Source organism: Rhinoderma darwinii, chromosome 5, assembly GCF_050947455.1.
Source record: "Rhinoderma darwinii isolate aRhiDar2 chromosome 5, aRhiDar2.hap1, whole genome shotgun sequence".
In the NCBI taxonomy this organism is placed as follows: domain Eukaryota; kingdom Metazoa; phylum Chordata; class Amphibia; order Anura; family Rhinodermatidae; genus Rhinoderma; species Rhinoderma darwinii.
In genome coordinates this window covers 174,285,629-174,308,138 of record NC_134691.1, presented here as the reverse complement: position 1 = coordinate 174,308,138, position 22,510 = coordinate 174,285,629, and the positions used below count along the sequence as shown (strand labels likewise).

General features: G+C 40.9%; 1 protein-coding gene across 1 annotated transcript in view; it reads right to left on the bottom strand.

Moving 5' to 3' along the window:
• CDH12 (cadherin 12) overlaps positions 1–16,286 on the bottom strand; it is a 762,277-nt gene extending 745,991 nt beyond the window's left edge. The window contains exon 1 of the mRNA XM_075826751.1: positions 15,781–16,286. The gene's annotated coding sequence lies outside the window, so the exon portion shown is untranslated. The remainder of the gene's footprint in view (positions 1–15,780) is intronic.
• Positions 16,287–22,510: the final 6,224 nt, after the last annotated feature.

The following is a 22,510-nucleotide window of genomic DNA, read 5'->3' as shown; positions in this document are numbered from 1 at the left end:
CCTGAATTTATTTTATGATTGAAATTCTTTAATACGCTTTACTATCTAATTATATTATGACATCATTCAGACGTAATCATTTTTACAAGGGTAGATGCTGAGAAGCTTAGGAAGACACTACGCTGAAAACCTGAACCAGGACCTCCTTAATCTTCATATTCGTAGAGTCCAGCTGCTACCTATATAACTATTATCACATATCTCAATAACATGTCTGAAACATATGTACTATATGCACAGTACATATATTTGTGTACACATATGCGTGATAATAAAAGTAATAATAATACAAATAATAGTTTCTGCAATTATCAGATTTTTTCTGTCGAATTTGTCACCTAATAATATTGTTGTTTCATCTCAATGACATTTCTGTGGATAGTGAGTTTAGATCACTCACATTTGTGACCTTTGCAGCAGGCAGCTATGTTTTACAGCTACATTTTACAAGAATTGCTAACAAGTATATTTACAATGATGCAACTTGGTGTCTCTTCCTAGTTACACTGAATATCACTCTATAGGTAAAGTACAGAAGACTATTTTTTAGCTGTGTCTGGTAATAGCACAAGGAAGTCTTATTGACAGCATGTTCGTGAGCTTATCAAAGCAAAACAGTTGCTGAAACAAACATTTCCTAAAATAAATATACTGGATATGTTGTGCATTATGATGTGCCTTTAATCTTCATCTGTCCACCCAATCAAAAAAAGTTAATACATGTTTGGTAATAGGGGAAGAATCAAAGACTCCCCGCATATTTCTCTACACATAATGATCCAAAATAAATAACATAATGCACATGTGCTTCTTACTTCTTCTTTGGCTCCAAAAGTATGGAATAGTGCAAGAAAGTACCAATTATGTCCCTCCACATCTTAAAGGATTATTCCAGTCCTATTTAGTGATGGCATATAACTAGGACATGATATCACTTTATGATCGGTGGGCACCCGACCTCTGGGACACCGACTGATTCTGAGAATGAAGGTGCCACAATGCTGATTTTGCAATCTCCTTTTTCCTGCACAGTTAGGGCATGTTCAGACGTGGCAGAGTTTTTCCGCTGCAAATGTTGGTGCAGATTTGGGGCAATTACGTAAAAAATCTGCACCAACATTTGCATATTTGACAGGTAATTCAGACGTTGCAGATATCACAGCGGACTTGCCACAGATTTCAGTTTTTGCAATGCAAGGGCTGAAATCCGCAGTGAAATTCCGCTTCTTCTCCGCAATGGAAAGACCATGCTGCGGAGGGAAAATTCTGCACCGCAGCCTAATTTCCGCACAGTTATTTTCTGCAACGTCTGGACTAACTTTCATAGAAATGTATAGAAACAAATGAAAAAAACGGCCGCTGCAGAATTCCACTGCGAACTGTCCGCAGCGGAATTCAACAGCAATTCCTCCACGTGTGAATGTGCCCTTAGGGTATGTTCACACAGGGCGGATACCCTGTGTAAAAGTACACAGCATATCCGCCCTGGACGCCACAGGGAATTCTAGTTTAAAAACCACACCAAATTCTGGTGTAGTTTTTCAGCTGGAATGTCTGCTGCGGAAAATAGCAGTTACAAAAAAAAACAAACGCCTATACTTACCTGCAGCCGTGGCCACACGTCCCTATGACTTATTGCAGCCCGGCCTCCTGGGATAACATTTTATCCCATATGACCGCTGCAGCCTGTGATTGAATGCAGCAGTCATATGGAATGAAACGTCATTCCAGGAGGCCGGGCTGGACGCAGAAGCAGAGAGTTCTGGGTAAGTATAATGGTTTTTTTCTGAGTTGTGATTTTTTGTGGTGCAATTGCAGCTTTTCCGACGCAAAAATCACATCTGCTATTTGTTGCAGGCTATACCTCCCTATTGAATTCAATGGGGAACACCCACAACAGACAAGTAGCGATTCCGCAGCATAAATTGACATGCTATAAATGAAAAAAACACACTGCAGGTCAATTTACGAACGCTTTTTGGGCGGATATTTTAGGCTGCGTGTGGATGAGATTTATTTAAATATCATCCACGCTACTACTACTGTATTATGCTGCAGATTTTCCGCAATGAAATACGTTGCGGAACATCCGCGGTTTTTATGCTACGTGTGAACCTGGCCTTACACTGCCAGCCATCCTGCTTTGCAAGAAACTTCAGCTGTTTCCATAGATGTAAAGCCAGCAGTGCAGGAAAATACAGCGAAGGGGTACAGTGCTATATCAGGGCTGTGATTCCTTTATTCTCAGGGACCCCCACAAATCATAAAGTGATGGTATATCCTAGCGATATGCCATCGCTTTATAACATGGAAATGTCCCTTTAAAATGAACCTGTCAGGTGATTAATGCTACTTTTTCTGAGAGCAGCATATGATTGAGGGAGAGAAGTTGAGATCCTAGTTTGTATGATTTGTAGCAGGTTTTCTGAGAAAAAAATAGAGAAAATCCTCCTAGGATGGACAGTGGGAGTCCCGCTTATCCCACCCACACACAGTGATTGACAGCCCTCTCTGTATACATACACTTATACATGGAAACCTGTCAATCATATTTTTGAAAGTAGGACTCTCACTGTCTCTCCTAGTAGTCCTGTCAAGATTTAGGGTAAGTTCATACGTAGCGTAAATACAATTTTGTTGCAGAAAATCTGCAGCATAGTACAGTAGCAGCAAGTGAACAAATCTCATCCACACGCTGCGTAAATTCTAAGTGGAAAAAATGCACAGAAATTAACCTGCAGTGCGTTATTGCAGTTGCGTTGACTTTCTATTGCAGGTTTTCCTCATTGAATTCAATGTGGAGGTAAAACTCGCAACAAATAGAAGATATTGCGATTTTTGCGGCGGAAAAGCTGCGATTCCGCCGCAAAAATCGCAACTCTGAAAAAAACAACAACCTTATACTTACCCAGAAGTCTGTGCTTCTTCATCCAGGCTAGCCTCCCAGGATGACTTTTCATCTCATGTGACCGCTATAGCCAATTATTTGCTGCAGCGGTCACAAGGGATGAAACGTCATCCCAGGAGACCGGCCTGCAGGAGGGAAGCGCCGCCAAGGCTACGTAACTATGGAACTTTTTTTTTGTATGTGCAGTTTTCCGCAGTAGGCATTCCGGACGAAAAAAACGCACCACAATTTGATGCAGTTTTTTCTACCAGAATTCCCTGCGGCACCCAGAGCGGATAATGCACCAAATTACATAAACTTATATATCCCTGATCTCATCATGCTGCTCTCAGATAGGGTAACATAAATCACTTGACAGATTCTCTTTAACTCTTTAGTGACCAGCCTATAATGACCAAAGATTTTTTTCCGATTTTTGATCGCGTTTCAAAAGCAGATACATAGTCCTGAGAGGGCTTGTTTTTTGCGGGACGAGTTGAATTTTTTAATGGCATAATTTTGGGGTACATATAATTTATTGATTACATTTTTAAAAAATGTTGATGATGAAATGAAAAAAAACATCAATTACGTCATTCATTTTACGCCGTTTACCGTGTGGCATAAATAACATGATAACTTGCTTTTGCGGTGCTTTATGATTATGGCAATACCAAATGTACATTTTTTTTTTATGTTTTACTACTTTTGCACAATAAAAACCCTTTTTTTATTTTGAAAGTATTTGTTTTTATGTTGCCATAATCTAAGGGTATGTTCACACGGCCTATTTACGGACGTAATTCGGGCGTTTTTGCCCCGAATTACGCCCGAAAATAGCGCCTCAATAGCGCTGACAAACATCTGCCCATTGAAAGCAATGGGCAGACGTTTGTCTGTTCACACGAGGCGTATATTTACGCGCCGCTGTCAAATGACGGCGCGTAAATAGACGCCCGCGTAGAAGAAGTGACCTGTCACTTCTTTGGCCGCAATTGGAGCCGCTATTCATTGACTCCAATGAATAGCAGCGCTAATTACGGCCGTAATTGACGCGGCGTTCAAGCGCCTGCACATGCCGATACGGCTGAAATTACGGGGATGTTTTCAGGCTGAAACATCCCCGTAATTTCAGCCGTTACGGACCCCCGCCGTGTGAACATACCCTAAGAGCTACAAATATGTCCACCCTTCATTTTTAGAAAGTTATCTGTCATGCTACCAATTCAATATAATCTTGCAACAACCGGTAAAAAGAGTAGACATTAATGTATATGTTTTTTTCAATATGGTAGTCCACTGGCGATGAATGGCATCAGTTACAGCCATCCAGTAAAGAAAATGTATACGTTAAAAGCATATGTTTTTATAACACATAGTCTATGGGGACGGATGGTTGACTGAGGCATCTGTCGTAGGTATATGTTTTTTGACACATTTATTGAACATTTTGCGCCACACATCTCAGGATATGTCTCAGGACACATCTGTATAACATTTTCTATTTTTCTGGCAACGTAGCTGTATGGGGGATTATTTTTTGGGGGGATGACTTGTAGTTTTTATTGGTACCATTTTGGGATACATCTGACTTTTTAAACACTATTTCATTTTTGGAAAGTAGGATAAAAAGAAAAGCAATTCTGGCATTGTTTTTCATTTTATTTTATTTTTGTTTATTACGATCACCGTGCGCATAATAGTTTTATAGTTTGTGTCGTTACAGATTCGGCAATACTAATTATGGGTAAATTTTTTTGTTTGTTTGTTTTTTCATAATAAAGCATTTTGTAAGGGGGGAAATGAGTTCTTCATTTTTTTACTTGGGATTTTTTTGTTATTTTTTATTATGAACTATAATGTTTGGTTTTTTTTGTTTTTTTTTGTCCCACTATTGAACTTTACTTTGCGATCTTTTGATCGCTTTTAAAATACACTGCAATATTTCTATATTGCAGTGTATTATGCCTGGCAGTGTAACATTGACAGGGATTCTATTAGGCCCTGCCTAACAGGCATACACTCTTGACAGACCTGGGGGCCTTTGTCAAGCTCCAGCTGCAGGAAAACCATCGGCACCCTGTGATTGAGGGGCGAACCACCAATGGGATGACAGAAGGAGCCCCCTCCCTCTGAAACCACTTAGATGCTGTGGTCGCTATTAACCCTGGCATCTAAGGGGGTTAAATGGCCAGGATCTGAGGTAATTTCGGTCCCAGCCCTTAGAGCAGGGACCTGGCACCAGCTCTAGCTGGAACAGAGTTTATGCAGGAGAAAAGAGGATCATTCCAGGGGCGCTGCTGAGTGGTGGTAATAACAGGATCGAAGTTCGGAGATAATAAAAATGAAGGACTTTATTGGCTACGCGTTTCGACGATGGACAATCGTCTTCATCAGGCCATATACATAGTACAATGAACACGTCTTATATACCATCATGGTTCATACGTGACACGAGTAAGAAAAACCGCCAAATATGCAAAGGTCAAGGTGCGTTCGTGACGTCACAGCCGGCTTTTTACCTTTGCAACCAATCAAAACTTAACATCGGTGAAAAACAATACCTGTGTTACGTATAACACACATACATGATAAGTTTGTTATATAACATAAGAGTAAAAGACATAAAAAACAAAGTATTGTCGACATATGTATAATCTGAAACAAAAAGTAAAAACAGGCATGAAATAAATGGTTTAAAAAGAACATAATCCGTGGAAGTAAAAAAACTGTGTTTCAGACTTATAAGTTGTTACGTAGCAACGAAGGACGCCGGGACGCGAACCTGGTAACCAAGACAACCTGGCTGCAAACAGTGCTATAGGGAATACGAGGATACGTATCCGCCGTGGAAAACTAATAAAAGTTAAATCTTTATTAAGAATATGTATGCAAAATTAATACTTGCAATTGTTGGGGTTATTTTTATGGCTATAACAGAAACGTTGCCAGGCAACTGATAAAAACAAACAAGGAGGACGGGAACAGCGAACGAAGGACATATCAGCACTCACTGTGAATGGACCAAAGCAAGAACCCTTCTGGACAGGTTTGTTAAACATATGAATAATAATATTACGTATATAGTATTAATAAGCCATATCTAGTAAACAGTATTTAATGCCAATTCAAAATAAACGGGGGAAAAAAACGATACATTGTTATGTAGTGTCATAGGATGCACCACATATTTTTCGGCACTGGTGTTGTATTGTATCAGTGAACTAAATATTTTACAACAATGATTTATAATGGATGCATGAAATTCTGTATAATGGAATCAAAAGGAAACCGGCATTATATAAACTACGATAGAATTAGCGGAAAGAAAGTTGAATATATAATGACTAACTCGGGAGAAATAACATGATGGACCTAATAAATACGGGGAAAATTACAAAGAAGGAAGTAGAAGGTATGGATAAGATATAATTATTATTTAGTACTTATTAATGTGTAATGATGAGAGTTACATTATTTTATTTATGTGTAATGATGAGAGTTACATTATTTTGGGTAGTTCCTTACATTTAAGAAAGAACTATTACTTAGTCAAGTGTTGATTCAGAGATATCGTTCAAACCCCCTGGGCATAAGGTCTGCAATTTAAAGATCCAATAGTTTTCTCTCTGTTTTAGTTTAGTATATCTATTGGGGACATCGCGGTGTATCTCTTCGATGGGTGTAACTGTGATATGTTTGAATTGACACTTATGTACATAAGTGAAGTGACGAGACACACTATGCTTCAAAAAACCTGTGTTCACATTGGATCTGTGTTTATTAATTCTAGATCTCAGTTGTTGTGTGGTTCGACCAATGTATTGGAGTTGACATGTACATTCCATAAGGTAGATAACGTAGGAACTGCTGCAACTTAGGGATGACTTAATTGGGAAGATTTCTTTTGTAACAGTTGATGTATATGAATATTTATTGTTGCTGATACTATTGCAGCATAGACAACGCGGGTGGCCACATTTGTATGAACCATTGGGTCTGGATAGCAACGTAGTAGTTGGTGATATTTTGGGTTTTCGGATTCTGCTCGGGGCCAGAATATTTCTCAGAGTTAGGGAACGACGAAAGGTGATGCTCGGATGGGAGGGTATCACATCTTTAAGGTAAGGGTCGTTTTTTAAAATATGCCAATCTTTGTTCAGAATTGTTCTAACAGTCTTGTTCCCTCGGGTGTAAGTAGTTATGAAGTTAGTATGGTATTTATTTTGTTCTACTTTCTTCTTCTTTACCTGGTTTAGACAGGAGTTTTGAGATAGTTCCGAGGCTTTACATCTAGCATCTTGGATTAATTTTAAAGGAAAATTCTTCTCTCTGAATCTTTTTTCTAAAATGTTGCACTCAAATTTAAAATTTGCGTTGGTACTGCAATTTTTTCGAACTCTTCTAAATTGGCCGAAGGGCACGTTAGTTAACCAAGGGCGATAGTGGGCACTTTTAAAATCAATATAACTATTTACATCGACAGATTTAAAATGGGTTTTTGTGACAAACTGTCCATTCTTGATGTCAAAGCTAATGGTTAGATCAAGAAAGTCTATAGAGATTTCCGAAAAAGTGTGTGTGAAGGAGATATCATAGCTATTGGTATTTAGATGCTTGATAAAGTTTGATGCTTCATTTGCTGTTCCCGTCCATACGAAAAACAGGTCATCAATATACCTCCTATATAGGAGAATGTTATTCTTAAAAGGATGGTCCCCTAAGATGTATTCCTCTTCAAAAGCCCCCATGTACAGGTTTGCATAGGCAGGTGCGAATCTCGAGCCCATCGCACAACCCCTTGTTTGATTGTAAAATGTATGATTGAAGGTGAATGAATTATGGTGGAGAATGAAGTCAATACAATTAGTCAGAAAGGCAACCTGGTTGACAGGGATTAGGGTGTTAGATGATAAGAAGGATCTTATTACCTGCATACCTTTTTTATGGGGGATATTACTATACAGAGCGGTCACGTCAGCTGTTAGAAAAAATATGTGTGGTGTAGTCTTATCAATTTTGAGGTTAAATAAATTGTTTAGCAATTGGGTGGAATCTTTGAGATAGGAAGGTAACATAAGTACGAAAGGTTGCAGGTGTAGATCAACAAAGTGGGAAAGATTGCTGGTTAGTGAGCCGATGCCTGATATGATAGGGCGTCCTGGAGGGTCTATGAGTGTTTTGTGTATTTTTGGGAGGTGATAAATAAAGGGTATATTTGGGAAAGGTACATGTAGAAAACGTTTTTCTTTTTTAGTAAGAAGACCTTCAAGAAAAGCCTTCTCTATCATAGATGTGTATTCTTTAACATGGGTAGGGAGGGGATTTGACGCTAATTTACAATAGAATGTTTTATCATTTAAAATCCTCGACGTTTCATCCAAATATTTGTCCCTATTCTGAATAACAATGCCACCCCCTTTATCGGCAGGACGAATGACGATGTCATCGTTATTTTGGAGAGATTTTATGGCCTTTCTTTCATCGTGGGTCAGATTATCCTGGTAAGGAAAAGGGTTCTCTAAAGACCTAAATTCATTATTAACGAGAGTTGAGAAGGTTTCAATGAGGGGGCCTTGATGATGGACAGGATAGAAATCTGATTTTACAAAAACTTCAACTGGGATGGCCTTAGAACTTAAATCAGGTGTATGCGGGTCATCTATTGCCAATGGTAGTGTGTTAGGTTTCAGTAACGCAAAATGTCTAATAAGAGTAAGTTTTCTGATGAAACGGTTAAGGTCCATGAATAGATCAAAATCATTAGATGAGGAGGTAGGGCAAAATGACAAACCTCTATTAAGTAAATTCGTCTCGTCAACGTTTAATAGGTAAGATGACAAATTAAAATTTTTTATTGTTTTACTCGATTCTTCTTTGAGTTTATTCTCAGACCGTTGTTTGATGTGTTTCTTGCCACCTCTACGTCCTCTATGTCTGTATTTAATTTTCTTTTTATTGAAATTTTCTGAATTTTCGGAAAAAAATTCGTGATGGTCTGGGCTTTGGGGCTCATTAGGAATGGTAATAGTATGTCGTTGCTGCTGACTGTGGGGGTTAACGGAGGTCTGGTCAGCTGTGAGGGAAGCCCTAAAAAAGAGGTTGCTGCGTAGGTGGTATCTAGCGAGGAAGTGACTAAATCTATTTTAGAATGATTGTCATTGAGTAGTAACGATGTTGAGGGGCCCATAGATGGACTCTCCTGGGTGTCAAGAATGGAAGAATGGGGAGTGCTGTGTACTGATAATTGAAGTAAAGATATCAGGCTGTTTTCTATGGAGTCGTTGAGTGAGGAAGAAGGAGAGTTAATTGTCATTGGGACTTCCATTGGTTCGGATGTAGAAAAAAGCTTGGAGAGATGGAGTTCTAAGTCAGATGCTCTGAAGGCATTGACAGGCACTTCAGTAATTGATTTACTGGGTACCACATTGGTACAGGCATTGACAGGCACTTCAGTAATTATTTTACTGGGTACCACACTGTTCGCTTGATTAAGGTGGTGAATGCAAGGTTGTATTGCTACTGTGGGGTTCCGTGCCAGATGTTTCTTCGCCAAGTTAATGGTGGGTGTTCTGGTTAAGGAGTTGTCAGTGTTAGAACCATGATGGAATCTAGAACTGTTTTTAAAAGACCTACTATAGGTGTTACCCTCAGCATGGGGGGCACGGGAGTTAGAAGGGGCCCTAAAACTTGAGTGGGCATCCAATGGTGCTGCATACGTTTTAAATGGGGTGTTGTATACGGTTGCAGCCTTATCTAATTTGGGAATGTGTGGAAAGGATGGTTTCCAGGCACCTAAAGCATTTAGGGTATAATCATTCCGATCCCTTTTTAATTTATTAATCTTTTTTAAAATGATGTCTTTTTCATATACATTCAATCTATTGCTAGTGGAAGTTTCTAATTTCAGGAAATCATGATGATCAACAAATTTGAGGAGTTCCTCTTTGATTGAAGAGATTTCAAGTTTGAGGATCTCACTGATTAAGATAAAGATTTAACTTTTATTAGTTTTCCACGGCGGATACGTATCCTCGTATTCCCTATAGCACTGTTTGCAGCCAGGTTGTCTTGGTTACCAGGTTCGCGTCCCGGCGTCCTTCGTTGCTACGTAACAACTTATAAGTCTGAAACACAGTTTTTTTACTTCCACGGATTATGTTCTTTTTAAACCATTTATTTCATGCCTGTTTTTACTTTTTGTTTCAGATTATACATATGTCGACAATACTTTGTTTTTTATGTCTTTTACTCTTATGTTATATAACAAACTTATCATGTATGTGTGTTATACGTAACACAGGTATTGTTTTTCACCGATGTTAAGTTTTGATTGGTTGCAAAGGTAAAAAGCCGGCTGTGACGTCACGAACGCACCTTGACCTTTGCATATTTGGCGGTTTTTCTTACTCGTGTCACGTATGAACCATGATGGTATATAAGACGTGTTCATTGTACTATGTATATGGCCTGATGAAGACGATTGTCCATCGTCGAAACGCGTAGCCAATAAAGTCCTTCATTTTTATTATCTCCGAACTTCGATCCTGTTATTACCACCACTCAGCAGCGCCCCTGGAATGATCCTCTTTTCTCCTGCATAAACTCTCCTCTCAAACGGTCCTTTTGGATGCCGTCTCGGATCTGGCAGCAGCACTGTGGTTACATTTATATGCTTGTTAAACTCCCTACCTAGGTGAGCATAATACTTATATTACGGCATCATTGCCCTACCTTTACCGACTGATCTGCACAAGGTGGCGCCGTGTTTTTTCTCTCTTTATTCCATCCTAGCTGGAACAGGACACCCATGCCGGGATTATGACACTGCTCCATGACCCTTAATGTACCCTTAATGACCACTGTGAAAAAGGTCTATTGGTGGTCATTAAGAGTTTAATATAAACGTTTTAGTCATTAGATGAAAATAATGAAATATATATCTTTATAATATACATTTATATACCATTTTTAAGCTGGATGTTTACTTCCTGGTTTCCATGGTTACCTCCAGAAACATGTATATATACAGTATACAAGTACAAATTAGAGTTACATAGTTACATAGGTTAAAAAAAGACACAGGTCCATGAAGTTTAACCTTTCTCAATCAATTATAGTTAATTAATTGCTAAATTAATTATAACCCTTTCAGCCATTCGTCATTAGATCATCTAGAACCTTCTTTTTTTAAATACTGTCTTATTTCTGCCATTACATAGTTACACAGGTTGAAAAAAGGCACTGGTCCATCAAGTTCAATCTTATCTCGTTTATACTAGATGCACTAATATGTATTAAAATACACAAATATACTATATAAATGAGGCAAGTAAGCATCCATATATATATACAGATTTAGCCGTCTGTATCTTGACCTTTAACGCATTAAATACACACTGGCAAGATCCTTCATCTTGACTTTTTCAATGACTTTTGTTATGTGATATAACACTGCAGCAAGTTATCAGAGTCAAGATAAAGATGGCTACATCCATATATATATATATATATATATATATATATATATATATATATATACACACACACACACAGTATATACGCCGATCAGCCATAACATTAAAACCACCTGCCTAATATTGTGTAGGTCCTTCTCGTGCTGACAAAACAGTTCTGACTCATTGAGGGATGGACTCTACGAGACCTCTGAAGGTGTCCTGTAGTATCTGGCACCATAGCAGTGTATCCTTTAAGTCCCTTAAATGGTGAGGTTGGGCCTCCATGGATCAGACTTGTTTTTCTAGCACATCCCACAGAAAAGTGATCAGATTGAGATCTGGGGAATTTGGAGGCCGAGTCAACATCTTAAACTTTTTGTCATGCACGTACCTCAGACCATTCATGAGCAATTTTTGCAATGTGGCAGGGCGCATTATCATGCTGAAAGAGGCCTCTGACGTTAGTCTGCAACAATATTTAGACAGGTGGTATGTGAAAGTAACATTCACTTGAATGGCAGATGAGACACTATGTGTCCTGACACCTTTCTGCCATAGACAGCATTAACTTTTTCAGCAATTTGTGATACAGTAGCTCTTCTGTAGGATCAGATCAGATGAACTAGCCTTTACTTACTTCACTGGTTGTCATTCCTTGGACCACTCTTGATAGGTACTAACCACTGGTAGCACCCCACAAGACCTGACATTTTGGAGATGCTATGACTCATCTCGCCATCACAATTTGGCCCTTGTCAAAGTCATTTAGATCCTTAGGCTGTGTTCACACTGAGTTTTTTTGCAGGAGGAAAATTCTGCCTCAAAATTTCATTTCGGATTTTGAGGCAGATTTTGACCTTCCTGCACGCCGTTTGCCGTGATTTTCACCGCGTTTTTTGCCACGTTTTTTCGCTCGCGCCCATTGAGTGCTGCGGGCAAGAAACTCCACGAAATATGCTTTCTCTGCCTCCCATTGATGTCAATGGGAGGTCAGAGGTGTAATCGCGTGTAAATAGGGTATGTCCCTTCTTTCTCCCGCGAGGCAGTTTTACTGCTCGCAGGAGAAACCCGCCTCCTATTGAAATCAATGGGAGGCATTTTCGGCCGGTTTTTAACAAATTTTGCAGAGCAGGTTCCACGCCAAAAAACTCGTCAAAATACTCCGTGTGAACAGGGCCTTACAGTTGCCCATTTTTCCTGCTTCCAACACATCAACTTCAAGAACTGACTGTTGAGTTACTGTCTAATATATCCCACCCCTGACAGTTTTCATTGTAATCAGATAACTAATGTTATTCAATTCACCTATTAGTAGTCTTAATGTTTATAAGCCCTTAGCTTTATTTAAAGTGTAGTTACCAACACAACACTTTGGAATAAAGGGGCTTTGGCTAATATAATGTATTGCTACATAACAACAAATAAGCATTATAATGCAGAGGTACTGACCTAAAAGCTCTTCACTATTTCATATACAGTTATATGGTATACCTTATAGTGGAGAGCGTTAAACATAATATATTAGACTATTTACCCTTCATTTCAGCTATCAATATATAATATTATTAAAAAAAAGATATGCTACGTATGACACATATTATGTTGTGTGACCTATGAGCCTAGACATATTTGTATAGTTTGCTCGGAGATTATAATCCCAAACCATTCTGATCTTCTAAAAGTGGGAGTTTCTACCATACACAGGTTCTAAGCACCTTTAGGGTATGTTCACACGCACTAATTACGGACATAATTCGGGCGTTTTTGCCCCGAATTACGTCCGAAAATAGCGCCTCAATAGCGCTGACAAACATCTGCCCATTGAAAGCAATGGGCAGACGTTTGTCTGTTCACACGAGGCGTAATATACGCGCCGCTGTCAAATGACGGCGCGTAAATAGACGCCCGCGCCAAAGAAGTGACCTGTCACTTCTTTGGCCGTAATTGGAGCCGTTATTCATTGACTCCAATGAATAGCAGCGCCAATTACGTCCGTAATTGACGCGGCGTTCAAGCGCCTGCACATGCCGTTACGGCTGAAATTACGGGGATGTTTTCAGGCTGAAACATCCCCGTAATTTCAGCCGTTACGGACGCCCTCGTGTGAACATACCCTTAGGCAGTGAGGCCTTGGGATGTAAATAAAGGTAGGGGGAAATCACAACAGTCAACCAAATTGTTACCATCTGCTCTAGCCTTATGTTACTGTATTCGAACTAAATATCTTGGCAAATGATCGCTATTTCCATTAACAATCTATTTTGTGTGGGCGCAGTCCAACTGTCCCTAACACCCCTCCATTGGGGTAAACAAAGACAGGGCCTGGCATTGGGTAGTTCTATGAACTTCAGGATTTCTAGTGCCCCTCAGATGTCTAGTGATACAGAAAAAAGTGACTACTCCAAATAGAAATGACAGTATGGTAGTGCACAGTGCATAACATTATGTATAGGTCTTACGCATTTTCACTTTCCCGTACAGAAAGTTTGTTTTCCTAAAACAATACATTTGTCATGAGCCTGACTGCTAGAGGTCACAACTTTTTATGATACCATAAATGTTACAATGAAAGATCCGTCAAAACGTCAGTGCCATAATTTCAGAGATTTTTTGTACATTGTCTACAGGAAGAATCCAAATCTCCTTTTGCTTATTGAACATTATATTGAATCCTTATTCAATCTGCTAACATTTCCCTGTTCATTATTATTTGTGACTTAGCGTCTCCTAACACATTGAACCTAATCAAAGGTCATTCTCATTTACGTAACCTAGCAAAATGGAGTATGCAGCATTGGTCGGTATGCACGGAAAAGTTCATTGTAATTATTCTGCATCTCGGAGAATCAATGAAATATCATCTAAACCGTATAATGGTATATAATGTGCTGATATTAAGAGGACTGTATTAACTACTCTGTAAATCTTCAGCTCTTGAAATTTTATCAGAGGGGCATTCAATTTTTACTGAACACTTTATCACTGATGCACAGGTGGGATTAATATACTTCTATGCCGATTCCATTATATCTCTTATTCGGCAGAATGAGATTCTTTAAATGGACAGCTATATCAGGAATAATGTCAAAAGGTAAATACCGTATACAATACCGGACCAATAAATATCCATTCAAATTAATCGTACTAGTTGAAATAAATACAAGTAGGAAAAATCTGCAGACATACAACATACTAATACACACACGTACTTCTATATAACATGTCAATAAGTATATTATCCACAACATATGCATTGATGTTGTATAAGAAAAACAATAATTGTTCTTATCGCTTTATGACAATATCATTAAGTTCCTTAAGTACTTTCAACCTGAGAGAGAAAATCTGAGCTGTCAGTCACCAGAGGACAATGGACTCTTGTTAACTTAAATATGTGACCTTAGTCTGACAAAAAGAGTCCTTGACTATCATCCACCAACTTCAAATGTAGAGTGACAGGATGAAATACCTGGTTCCTAATCTGACTTGGCTTCTCGATTTAACACTTTCTATGTCATATTTCCTTCCCCTTACTGGAGTTTAAGATTTGATGGGGGCTGGGGGAGCATAGTCACCTGCCTTGAAATAACCTAGAAATGATTTATTCATTTTCCCTGTAATTCAGTGTAACATTGATCAAGGCACTGAGATGTATGGGGAAAGCTCCCAAGCTGTTGTCTTTGTAATTCAGATCCTCCAGCCTTCTAAATGTTTTATCGGCAATAAGCACATATCTTGCTTCTTCCACACTGTCTCTTAAGTACTGTAGACCTATTAATACAGTCAATTATTCTATAAATAAAAATGTTCTTGGAGAAAGATGGAAACATAGTACAGTGATGACATTAATGGCTTGTTTTATGTTCTAGATATCCACTATGCTAGAATCACATTTCAATGTATGTTCCCCTGATATTAACCCTGCAGGTGGACACATAACAAGATTTAGCTTGGTACCTTATCTATTCAGTAGAATAATATAATACCCACCCCCATTACGACCCAATTATTGTATACATTACTAGTTCTTTAACTCCAGCCATAAATCCTTCTTTATGATGCATTGATTAAACTCCAAAGTTTCAGTCCAAAGTAAGAAAATATAATATACTACAGAGATCCATCATGCCAATGCATTATTTCCCACATTCATATAAAAGACATTAACATTTCCCTTAAATACTACGTCTCAATCTATTTAGCAAAGCTTACCGACAGCCTTCCAGCCAGTACACAACATGAAAAGGTCAAAGAAAACAGTTCACTCCAGAAATTGACAGCATAGAATCGGGGAAATAGTAAAGGGAGAAATAAAACCTTTTTTATTGACAGAGATAGAAGGCTGATTTGCTGCAGTGCAGACCGCCAGTTGACTCAGAAGTTTCTATACACACATTTGGGAGGATGCATTCACCCAGATAAAGGATCACTTACCTTAATTGAGATGAATTCAGTCCTACAGTCCAAGCAGTCAAACCAACACCCAGCAGGTACAGCAAGTGCTGCTTGTGCTGTCCCTTTTCCTCTGACTACAGCCCAGCGGAAATCCTGAGAGCTTCTCTTGTACAGAGTAGTATTGTGCCACTGATCTCTGTATAATATCTCCAAGCACTGTGCCCTGGACACAGAGAGATCTTCTAACTAGGGCAATAGGCTCCTGTCAGGTCCCTTGAGACTTGGGATGATCATTGACCTGATTAGAGTTGAGCACTCCCTACATACAGGGAGAGCATACAGAGGATTGGACGGTGACAGGAGAATTGGGGGAAAATGCACAGGAGCCACTTGGGAACGCTGTCTTTTCCAGACTAATGGATGTGTTGCTGCTGAAGCTGTGCAATTTGTGAGGAGGTTATGTACAGTGTTAACCAATGTGCTCCTGCCTCGCTGTGCTGCTGATGCTGCTGCTGCTGCTGGAGGAGATACAGTAGCAATGCACTGCGCTGGTGAAGGTAGCTCAGCCTCAGACTGCATGTACAACACATTAATTAGGGACTGGTGTAGCTGTTTCATAACAAGAGGCTTAAATATGCAATTTTCTGTAAGCTAGCAGATAAAGTAGATTAACACACTTTCTCTGACCCCAGAGACTGATTCTCCATTGCCGCCACAGCACAGTGAAATGAATTTGGTGGTCCTACTGAGCCTTGTCTGTCAAAAAAAAAAAAGAAAAAAAATGTGCGCCCATACAAAATAGTCCTATTTGACTCCACGGTGGAATGCTGAATTATTTCAGAGGAAACCATTCAATGGGCAGAAAAGTACAAAGCAGCTGTAATCTGACAGGGAGAGAAATTAACTCCTGCTCCTACAGGGATGTTTTTCTAGATGGGGAAACAGAGCTATGTTAACACAAGCTACTGAATACGATCAATAGATGATTTTATATGCTAAAACAGAAACACCAAGCAGACATGGAGCAATTTGGTATACTGTTTCATGAAAACATATAAAATCTATGTTTAGCAAATCCATAGAAAATGAATGCTCTAAAAGGAGAGAAATGAGTATGATACATCCCTGAGTGATTATATTTTAATTAGTTTGGTATTGATGGTATGGATTTCTTTAAAATGCAATCAGGTTATAAATATTACATTATTAATACAAACTTTATATGTTATTTCATGCTCAGGGACATATTATGCAAAGTCTAATCGGATCTGCTGCATCAGGTACAAAAAAAAAAAAAGGTACATACATTAGAAAAGCAGGTTCAGTGTTACATTTTTCTATATTAGGGAAACATTTGCCAAATATTTTTCATGCAGTTATTACCATTGTGCCTCTCGTGGGCATGAGTGATATGATGGGATGTTGAAGGAAATTGAAATCACTAAAGATTTCATGCATCATATCAGCAAACACAAGCGGTTTTATGACAACCTGTGTCTGCTCTGCCATACAGACTGCCATAAACAGTAGTACACATTGTGCGAATGGTTTTGCAGGACAAGTGTGTGAAACTTGATTTCCCTGTGGATTCCATGCTATTATTAGACTGCTACTACTCATAAAGGGAACTAGTCTGATAACAAAAGAATATTAGGGAATGTAGTATCTGTTTCATAATATATGCATCCACATAAACCTGTGTGTTCAATTTCAAAAACAGTCAGTGGTTTTCTCTCTCCCTTTCTATCTCTGTCTCTCTCTCTCTCTCTCTCCCTTCTATATCGGTTCAGTCTATCTTTCCATCTCTCTCTCTCTATCTTTCTATCTCTCTCCACCTCATTCTCACTCTCTCTCCTCGTCTCTCTCCATCTCTCTATCTCTCTCTCTCTCTCTCTCTATATCCCACTGTATATTTCCCTTCATCTCTCTCTCTCTCTCTCACCTTCTATATTGGTTCTGTCTCTCTCCACCTCATTCTCACTCTCCTCGTCTCTCTACATCTCTCTCTATCTCTCTCTCTGTGTCTATCTCTTCATATCTCTCTCTCTGTGTCTATCTCTTAATCTCTCTATATCTATCGCTCTCCCTCCATCTCTCTCTTTCTCTTTCTCTCTCCACCTCATTCTCACTCTCTCGATCTCTATAACTCTCTCTATGTCTATCTGTTCATCTCTCTATATCTATCGCTCTCCCTCCATATCTCTCTATCTCTTTCTTCCTCCCTTTCTCTCTCTCTCTCTCTCTCTCCTTCTATATTAGTCTGTTCTTCCTTCTCTATATTTTTGTCCCTCCCTCTCCACCTCATTCATACTCTCTCTTGGTCTCCCTCCATCTCTCTCTCTCTTACTTTCTCACTCTCTATCTCTCGCTCCCTGTCTTCCTCACTCACAGATGCAGGTTGCTGTGGACTTACATTTAGATATGCACAGGACATAGACGTAGTGATAAGGAGTAATGAACCTTATAGCTGTAGCATGTTTCATCCGGGTTTCAATGCAGCTTGCATGACAGTCGTGTGCCTACAAGCTTTATGAAACTGTTGAGAAAAGTATTCTGATAACATGTGCTCACGCTGCAATTTCAAATGGAACGTGACATGCTGAGATCACTCTGAAATACTGAAGGCAGGAGGTTCATTGCCCAGGTTTTTTATGAAGTTATGTGTTTTATATGAAACATTTTCATAAAGTAAGTAAATCCTCTAAAGCTTTGGTGTGTCTTTAAGTTTACAATTTAGATTTCCTTATAATATTATATCGTGTGTGAGTGTATGTGCATGTCTTGCGCTACGATAAATCAGCAATTGGACCAGGGCCAGCCCTAGGATAGATGGCACCTTGTGTGAAATGATCTTTCGGCGCCCCACCCCATCATTAAGAAAAAATGCCCCATAAAAAATGATAATGCCTCTTTAGTGTCCCCATACAGTATAATAATAATATTTAATAATATATTACAACTCCTTCAAGGACACAGTATTTTGTCCTCTAATTGTGCCCACAGTATTATGCCACCTGTAGTACCCCTACACAGTATAATGTCCGCTTAGTGGCCCCCACACAGTATAGTGCCCCATGTAGATTTTGCCATATAGCCTCCCTGTAGACAGTGCCATAATCCTCCACCTCCTTTTTGTAGATCGTGCCATACAGCCCCCCACCTCCCCCTTGTAGACAGTGCAATACAGTCCCCCACCTCCCCCTTGTAGACAGTGCAATACAGTCCCCCACCTCCCCCTTGTAGACAGTGCCATGCAGTCTTCCACCTCCCCCTTGTAGACAGTGCCCCCAAACAAACACAAAAATTGTACTCACCTAGTCCCCGTTCCCATGACGAACTGAGCTGCTCCATGACGGAATTCTGTAGCCTAGTACAGAGTTTCCCAAACTTTTCAGACTCGAGGCAGCACTGGAAAAATAAAATTTGCTCAGGGCCCCACTACCAAAAATAGTTTTGAGAAAGACAGAAAATGGCTAAGAACAAGCATTACACTCGTAGGGTATATTCACACACGTTTTTTGTAAGGCAAAAAAAATCTGCCTCAAAATTCCTTCAGCAACTGACAACATTGTGTGACCTTTTTTTTGTGTTTTTTCTTAAGCTGTTGACGCAAATGTAAAAGACGCAGGAAAAAAAGCTCCAAACGAGCGCCGCAGGTATTTTCTGCCTCCTATTAATTTCAATTGGAGGTCAGAGGTGGAAACCACTTGAAGACCATTAGCCCCCCACTCACAGTAAAATGACCATCAGCCCGCCACTCACAGTAAAATGACCAGCAGCCCACCACTCACAGTAAAATTACCATCAACCCACCACTCACAGATTCCCCCTGTAGGTAGCGACACACAGCCCCTTGTAGGTAGCGCCACACAGCCCCTTGTGGGTAGCGCCACACAGCCCCCTTGTGGGTAGCACCACACAGCCCCTTGTAGGTAGCACCACACAGCCCCCTTGTAGATAGCGCCAGACAGCCCCTTGAAGGTAGCGCCACACAGCCCCCTTGTGGGTAGCCCCAGACAGCCCCCTTGTAGGTAGCGCCAGGCAGCCCCCTTGTAGGTAGCACCACACAGCCCCCTTGTGGGTAGCCCCAGACAGCCCCCTTGTAGATAGTGCCACACAGCCCCCTTGTAGATAGCGCCACACAGCCCCCTGTAAAGAGCGCCACACAGCCCCCTGTAGATTGCGCCACACAGCCCCCAGTAGGGAGTGCCACACAGCCCCCTGGTAGGACGTGCCGCACAGCCCCCTGCTATGGAGTGCCGCACAGCCCCCTGGTAGGGAGTGCCGCACAGACCGCTGGTAGGGAGTACCGCAAAGACCCCTGGTAGGGAGTGCCACACAGCTCACAGCCCCCTGGTAGGGAGTGCCACACAGCCCCCTGGTTGGTAGTGCCCCACAGCCCCCTTGTTGGTAGTGCCACACAGCCCGCAGCCCCCTGGTTGGTAGTGCCACACAGCCCACAGCCCCCTCGTTGGTAGTGCCCCACAGCCCCCTGGTTGGTAGTGCCACACAGCCCACAGCCCCCTGGTTGGTAGTGCCACACAGCCCACAGCCCCCTGGTTGGTAATGCCACACAGCCCACAGCCCCCTGGTTGGTAGCACCACACAGCCCACAGCCCCCTGGTAGGGAGTGCCACACAGCCCACTGGTTGGTAGTGCCACACAGCCCCCTGGTTGGTAGTGCCACACAGCCCACAGCCACCTGGTTGGTAGTGCCACACAGCCCCCTGGTTGGTAGTGCCACAGCCCCCTGGTTGGTAGAGCCACACTGCCCACAGCCCCCTTGTAATGCAAGGACTACAAAATGACCCTGATAGCCGGCGGGCAATAGACATTCAAAAAAGGACAACTGTGCAGGAGCACACAAAATACCCAGCTTCCCCAGCTATCAAATAAATGTGTGGAAATATACTAGGATATAACTTTTATTCAGTCTAGCTAAAGGATTAATCCTTTTAGCTAGATTAAATAAAAGTTATATCTTAGTTTATTTCCACACATTTATTTGATAGCCGGGAAAGCTGGGTATTTTGTGTGCTCCTGCACAGATGTCTTTTTGTAGGTAGTGCCACACAGCCCACAGCTCCCTTGTAGATAACAACCCCCCCCCCTTCCAGTATAGATAGCGCCACTTTAGCTCCCTGAATGAGCGGAATCCCCATGTGGCCGGGGATTCCACTCCTGGAGCGCTGCTTGATGTCTCTGTCCATATATGTACAGTGACATCAGGGGAAACTCCTGAAGCAGAATCCCCGGTCACAGCGTTGCTGACGCTGTGACCGTCGATTCCACTCCAGGAGAAGCTCCTGTCGTCTGTGTCCATGACGTCATTGGCTTATCCTGGAGTGGAATCCCCGGTCACAGCGTCTGCAACGCTGTGACCGGGGATTCCGCTTCAGGAGTTTCCCCTGATGTCACTGTCCATATATGGACAGAGACATCAAGCAGCGCTCCAGGAGCGGAATCCCCGGCCACATGGGGATTCCGCTCCTTCAGGGAGATACAGTGGCGCTAGTAGATAGCAGAGCAGGGAGATACCTCCCTGCTCTTCTATAGTGCCGTCGCTACCGCTATAGCAGCCGCAGCAGCTGCTAGCGGCGCCACCGCCTTCATGCCCGGTGTCACCGCTAGCAGCTGCTATGGCTGCTACAGTGGTAGCGACAGCCACTAAGTTAAGAAGCGCCCGAGTGGAAAGGGGACTGCAGCTAGTGTGTATCCCCGCTGGTAGTTGCAACGCCGCGGGGATACACACAACCGCTGGCGCCCCTCTTGCAGTGTGGCGGCTGGCGCCCTGTGCGACCACACTGGTGGAACGTATCCAAGGCTGGCCATGAATTGGACTCACATTACTTCTACTTCACAATGGAGTGCCACCCAGATTCACAAATGTCAAGTGTGTCACATTGTGCAATAATACGCCCACCCCCATAGCAGAGATTGACATAATATAAAAAATCACTACTAATTTGGATATCCTCACTCCAGCATTGGGTAGTGTCAATTGCTGTCACACTAGTGCTGCTGAAGCAGAAGTATTGGGGGAACATATTACATTAAGTTTTAATAGGTGTGCCATTTAAAGCTAGCTCACCACCATATAAAAATACTGAGTTTAAATTTGATAGAAGCTCCTATCTCACCATATAGTAGACTGACTTCCATGCTGACAGTAAGTATAGCTCCATATAAATTTAAACTCACTATATATCCAGTAAAGAGTTTTTTGGTCAACTCTTTTTTGTTAAAAAAACATCCCAAAAGAATGTAAAAATGTGGGTCATGCACCTCTTGTAAATATGTTCAAAAATCATATAGGTTTACAGATGCTAACCAGAAGAGAGAATATAAGGTGTATATACCTTTATTAACAGCCGTTCTTGTATGGTGGTATATCCAATTACCTGTCCATGTGGCAAGATGTACATAGGAAAAACAAAACCTGAACTGCAGGTACTCATAGGTGAACAATATTTCAGCTATAAGAAAGGGTGACTTCCAACAGTTCCCTTCTGGACTGAGATTTATGGGAATTTACCAACAACCAGAGGGTAGGAGAGGAGGTGATAAGAATAGAATACTATTACAAAAGGAAACAATGTGGAGTTACACTCTGGGTACTCTGACCCCTGGTGGTCTAAATAATGAAATTAAATTCAAATTTTTTTTTTATGTAGATGATGTATAACTAAAATCTCTGACTTTGATCAGTGTCAAGGGTATCTCTGCTGCGATGGCTATAACCATTTACCCCGCGTCAAGTGGAAATAAT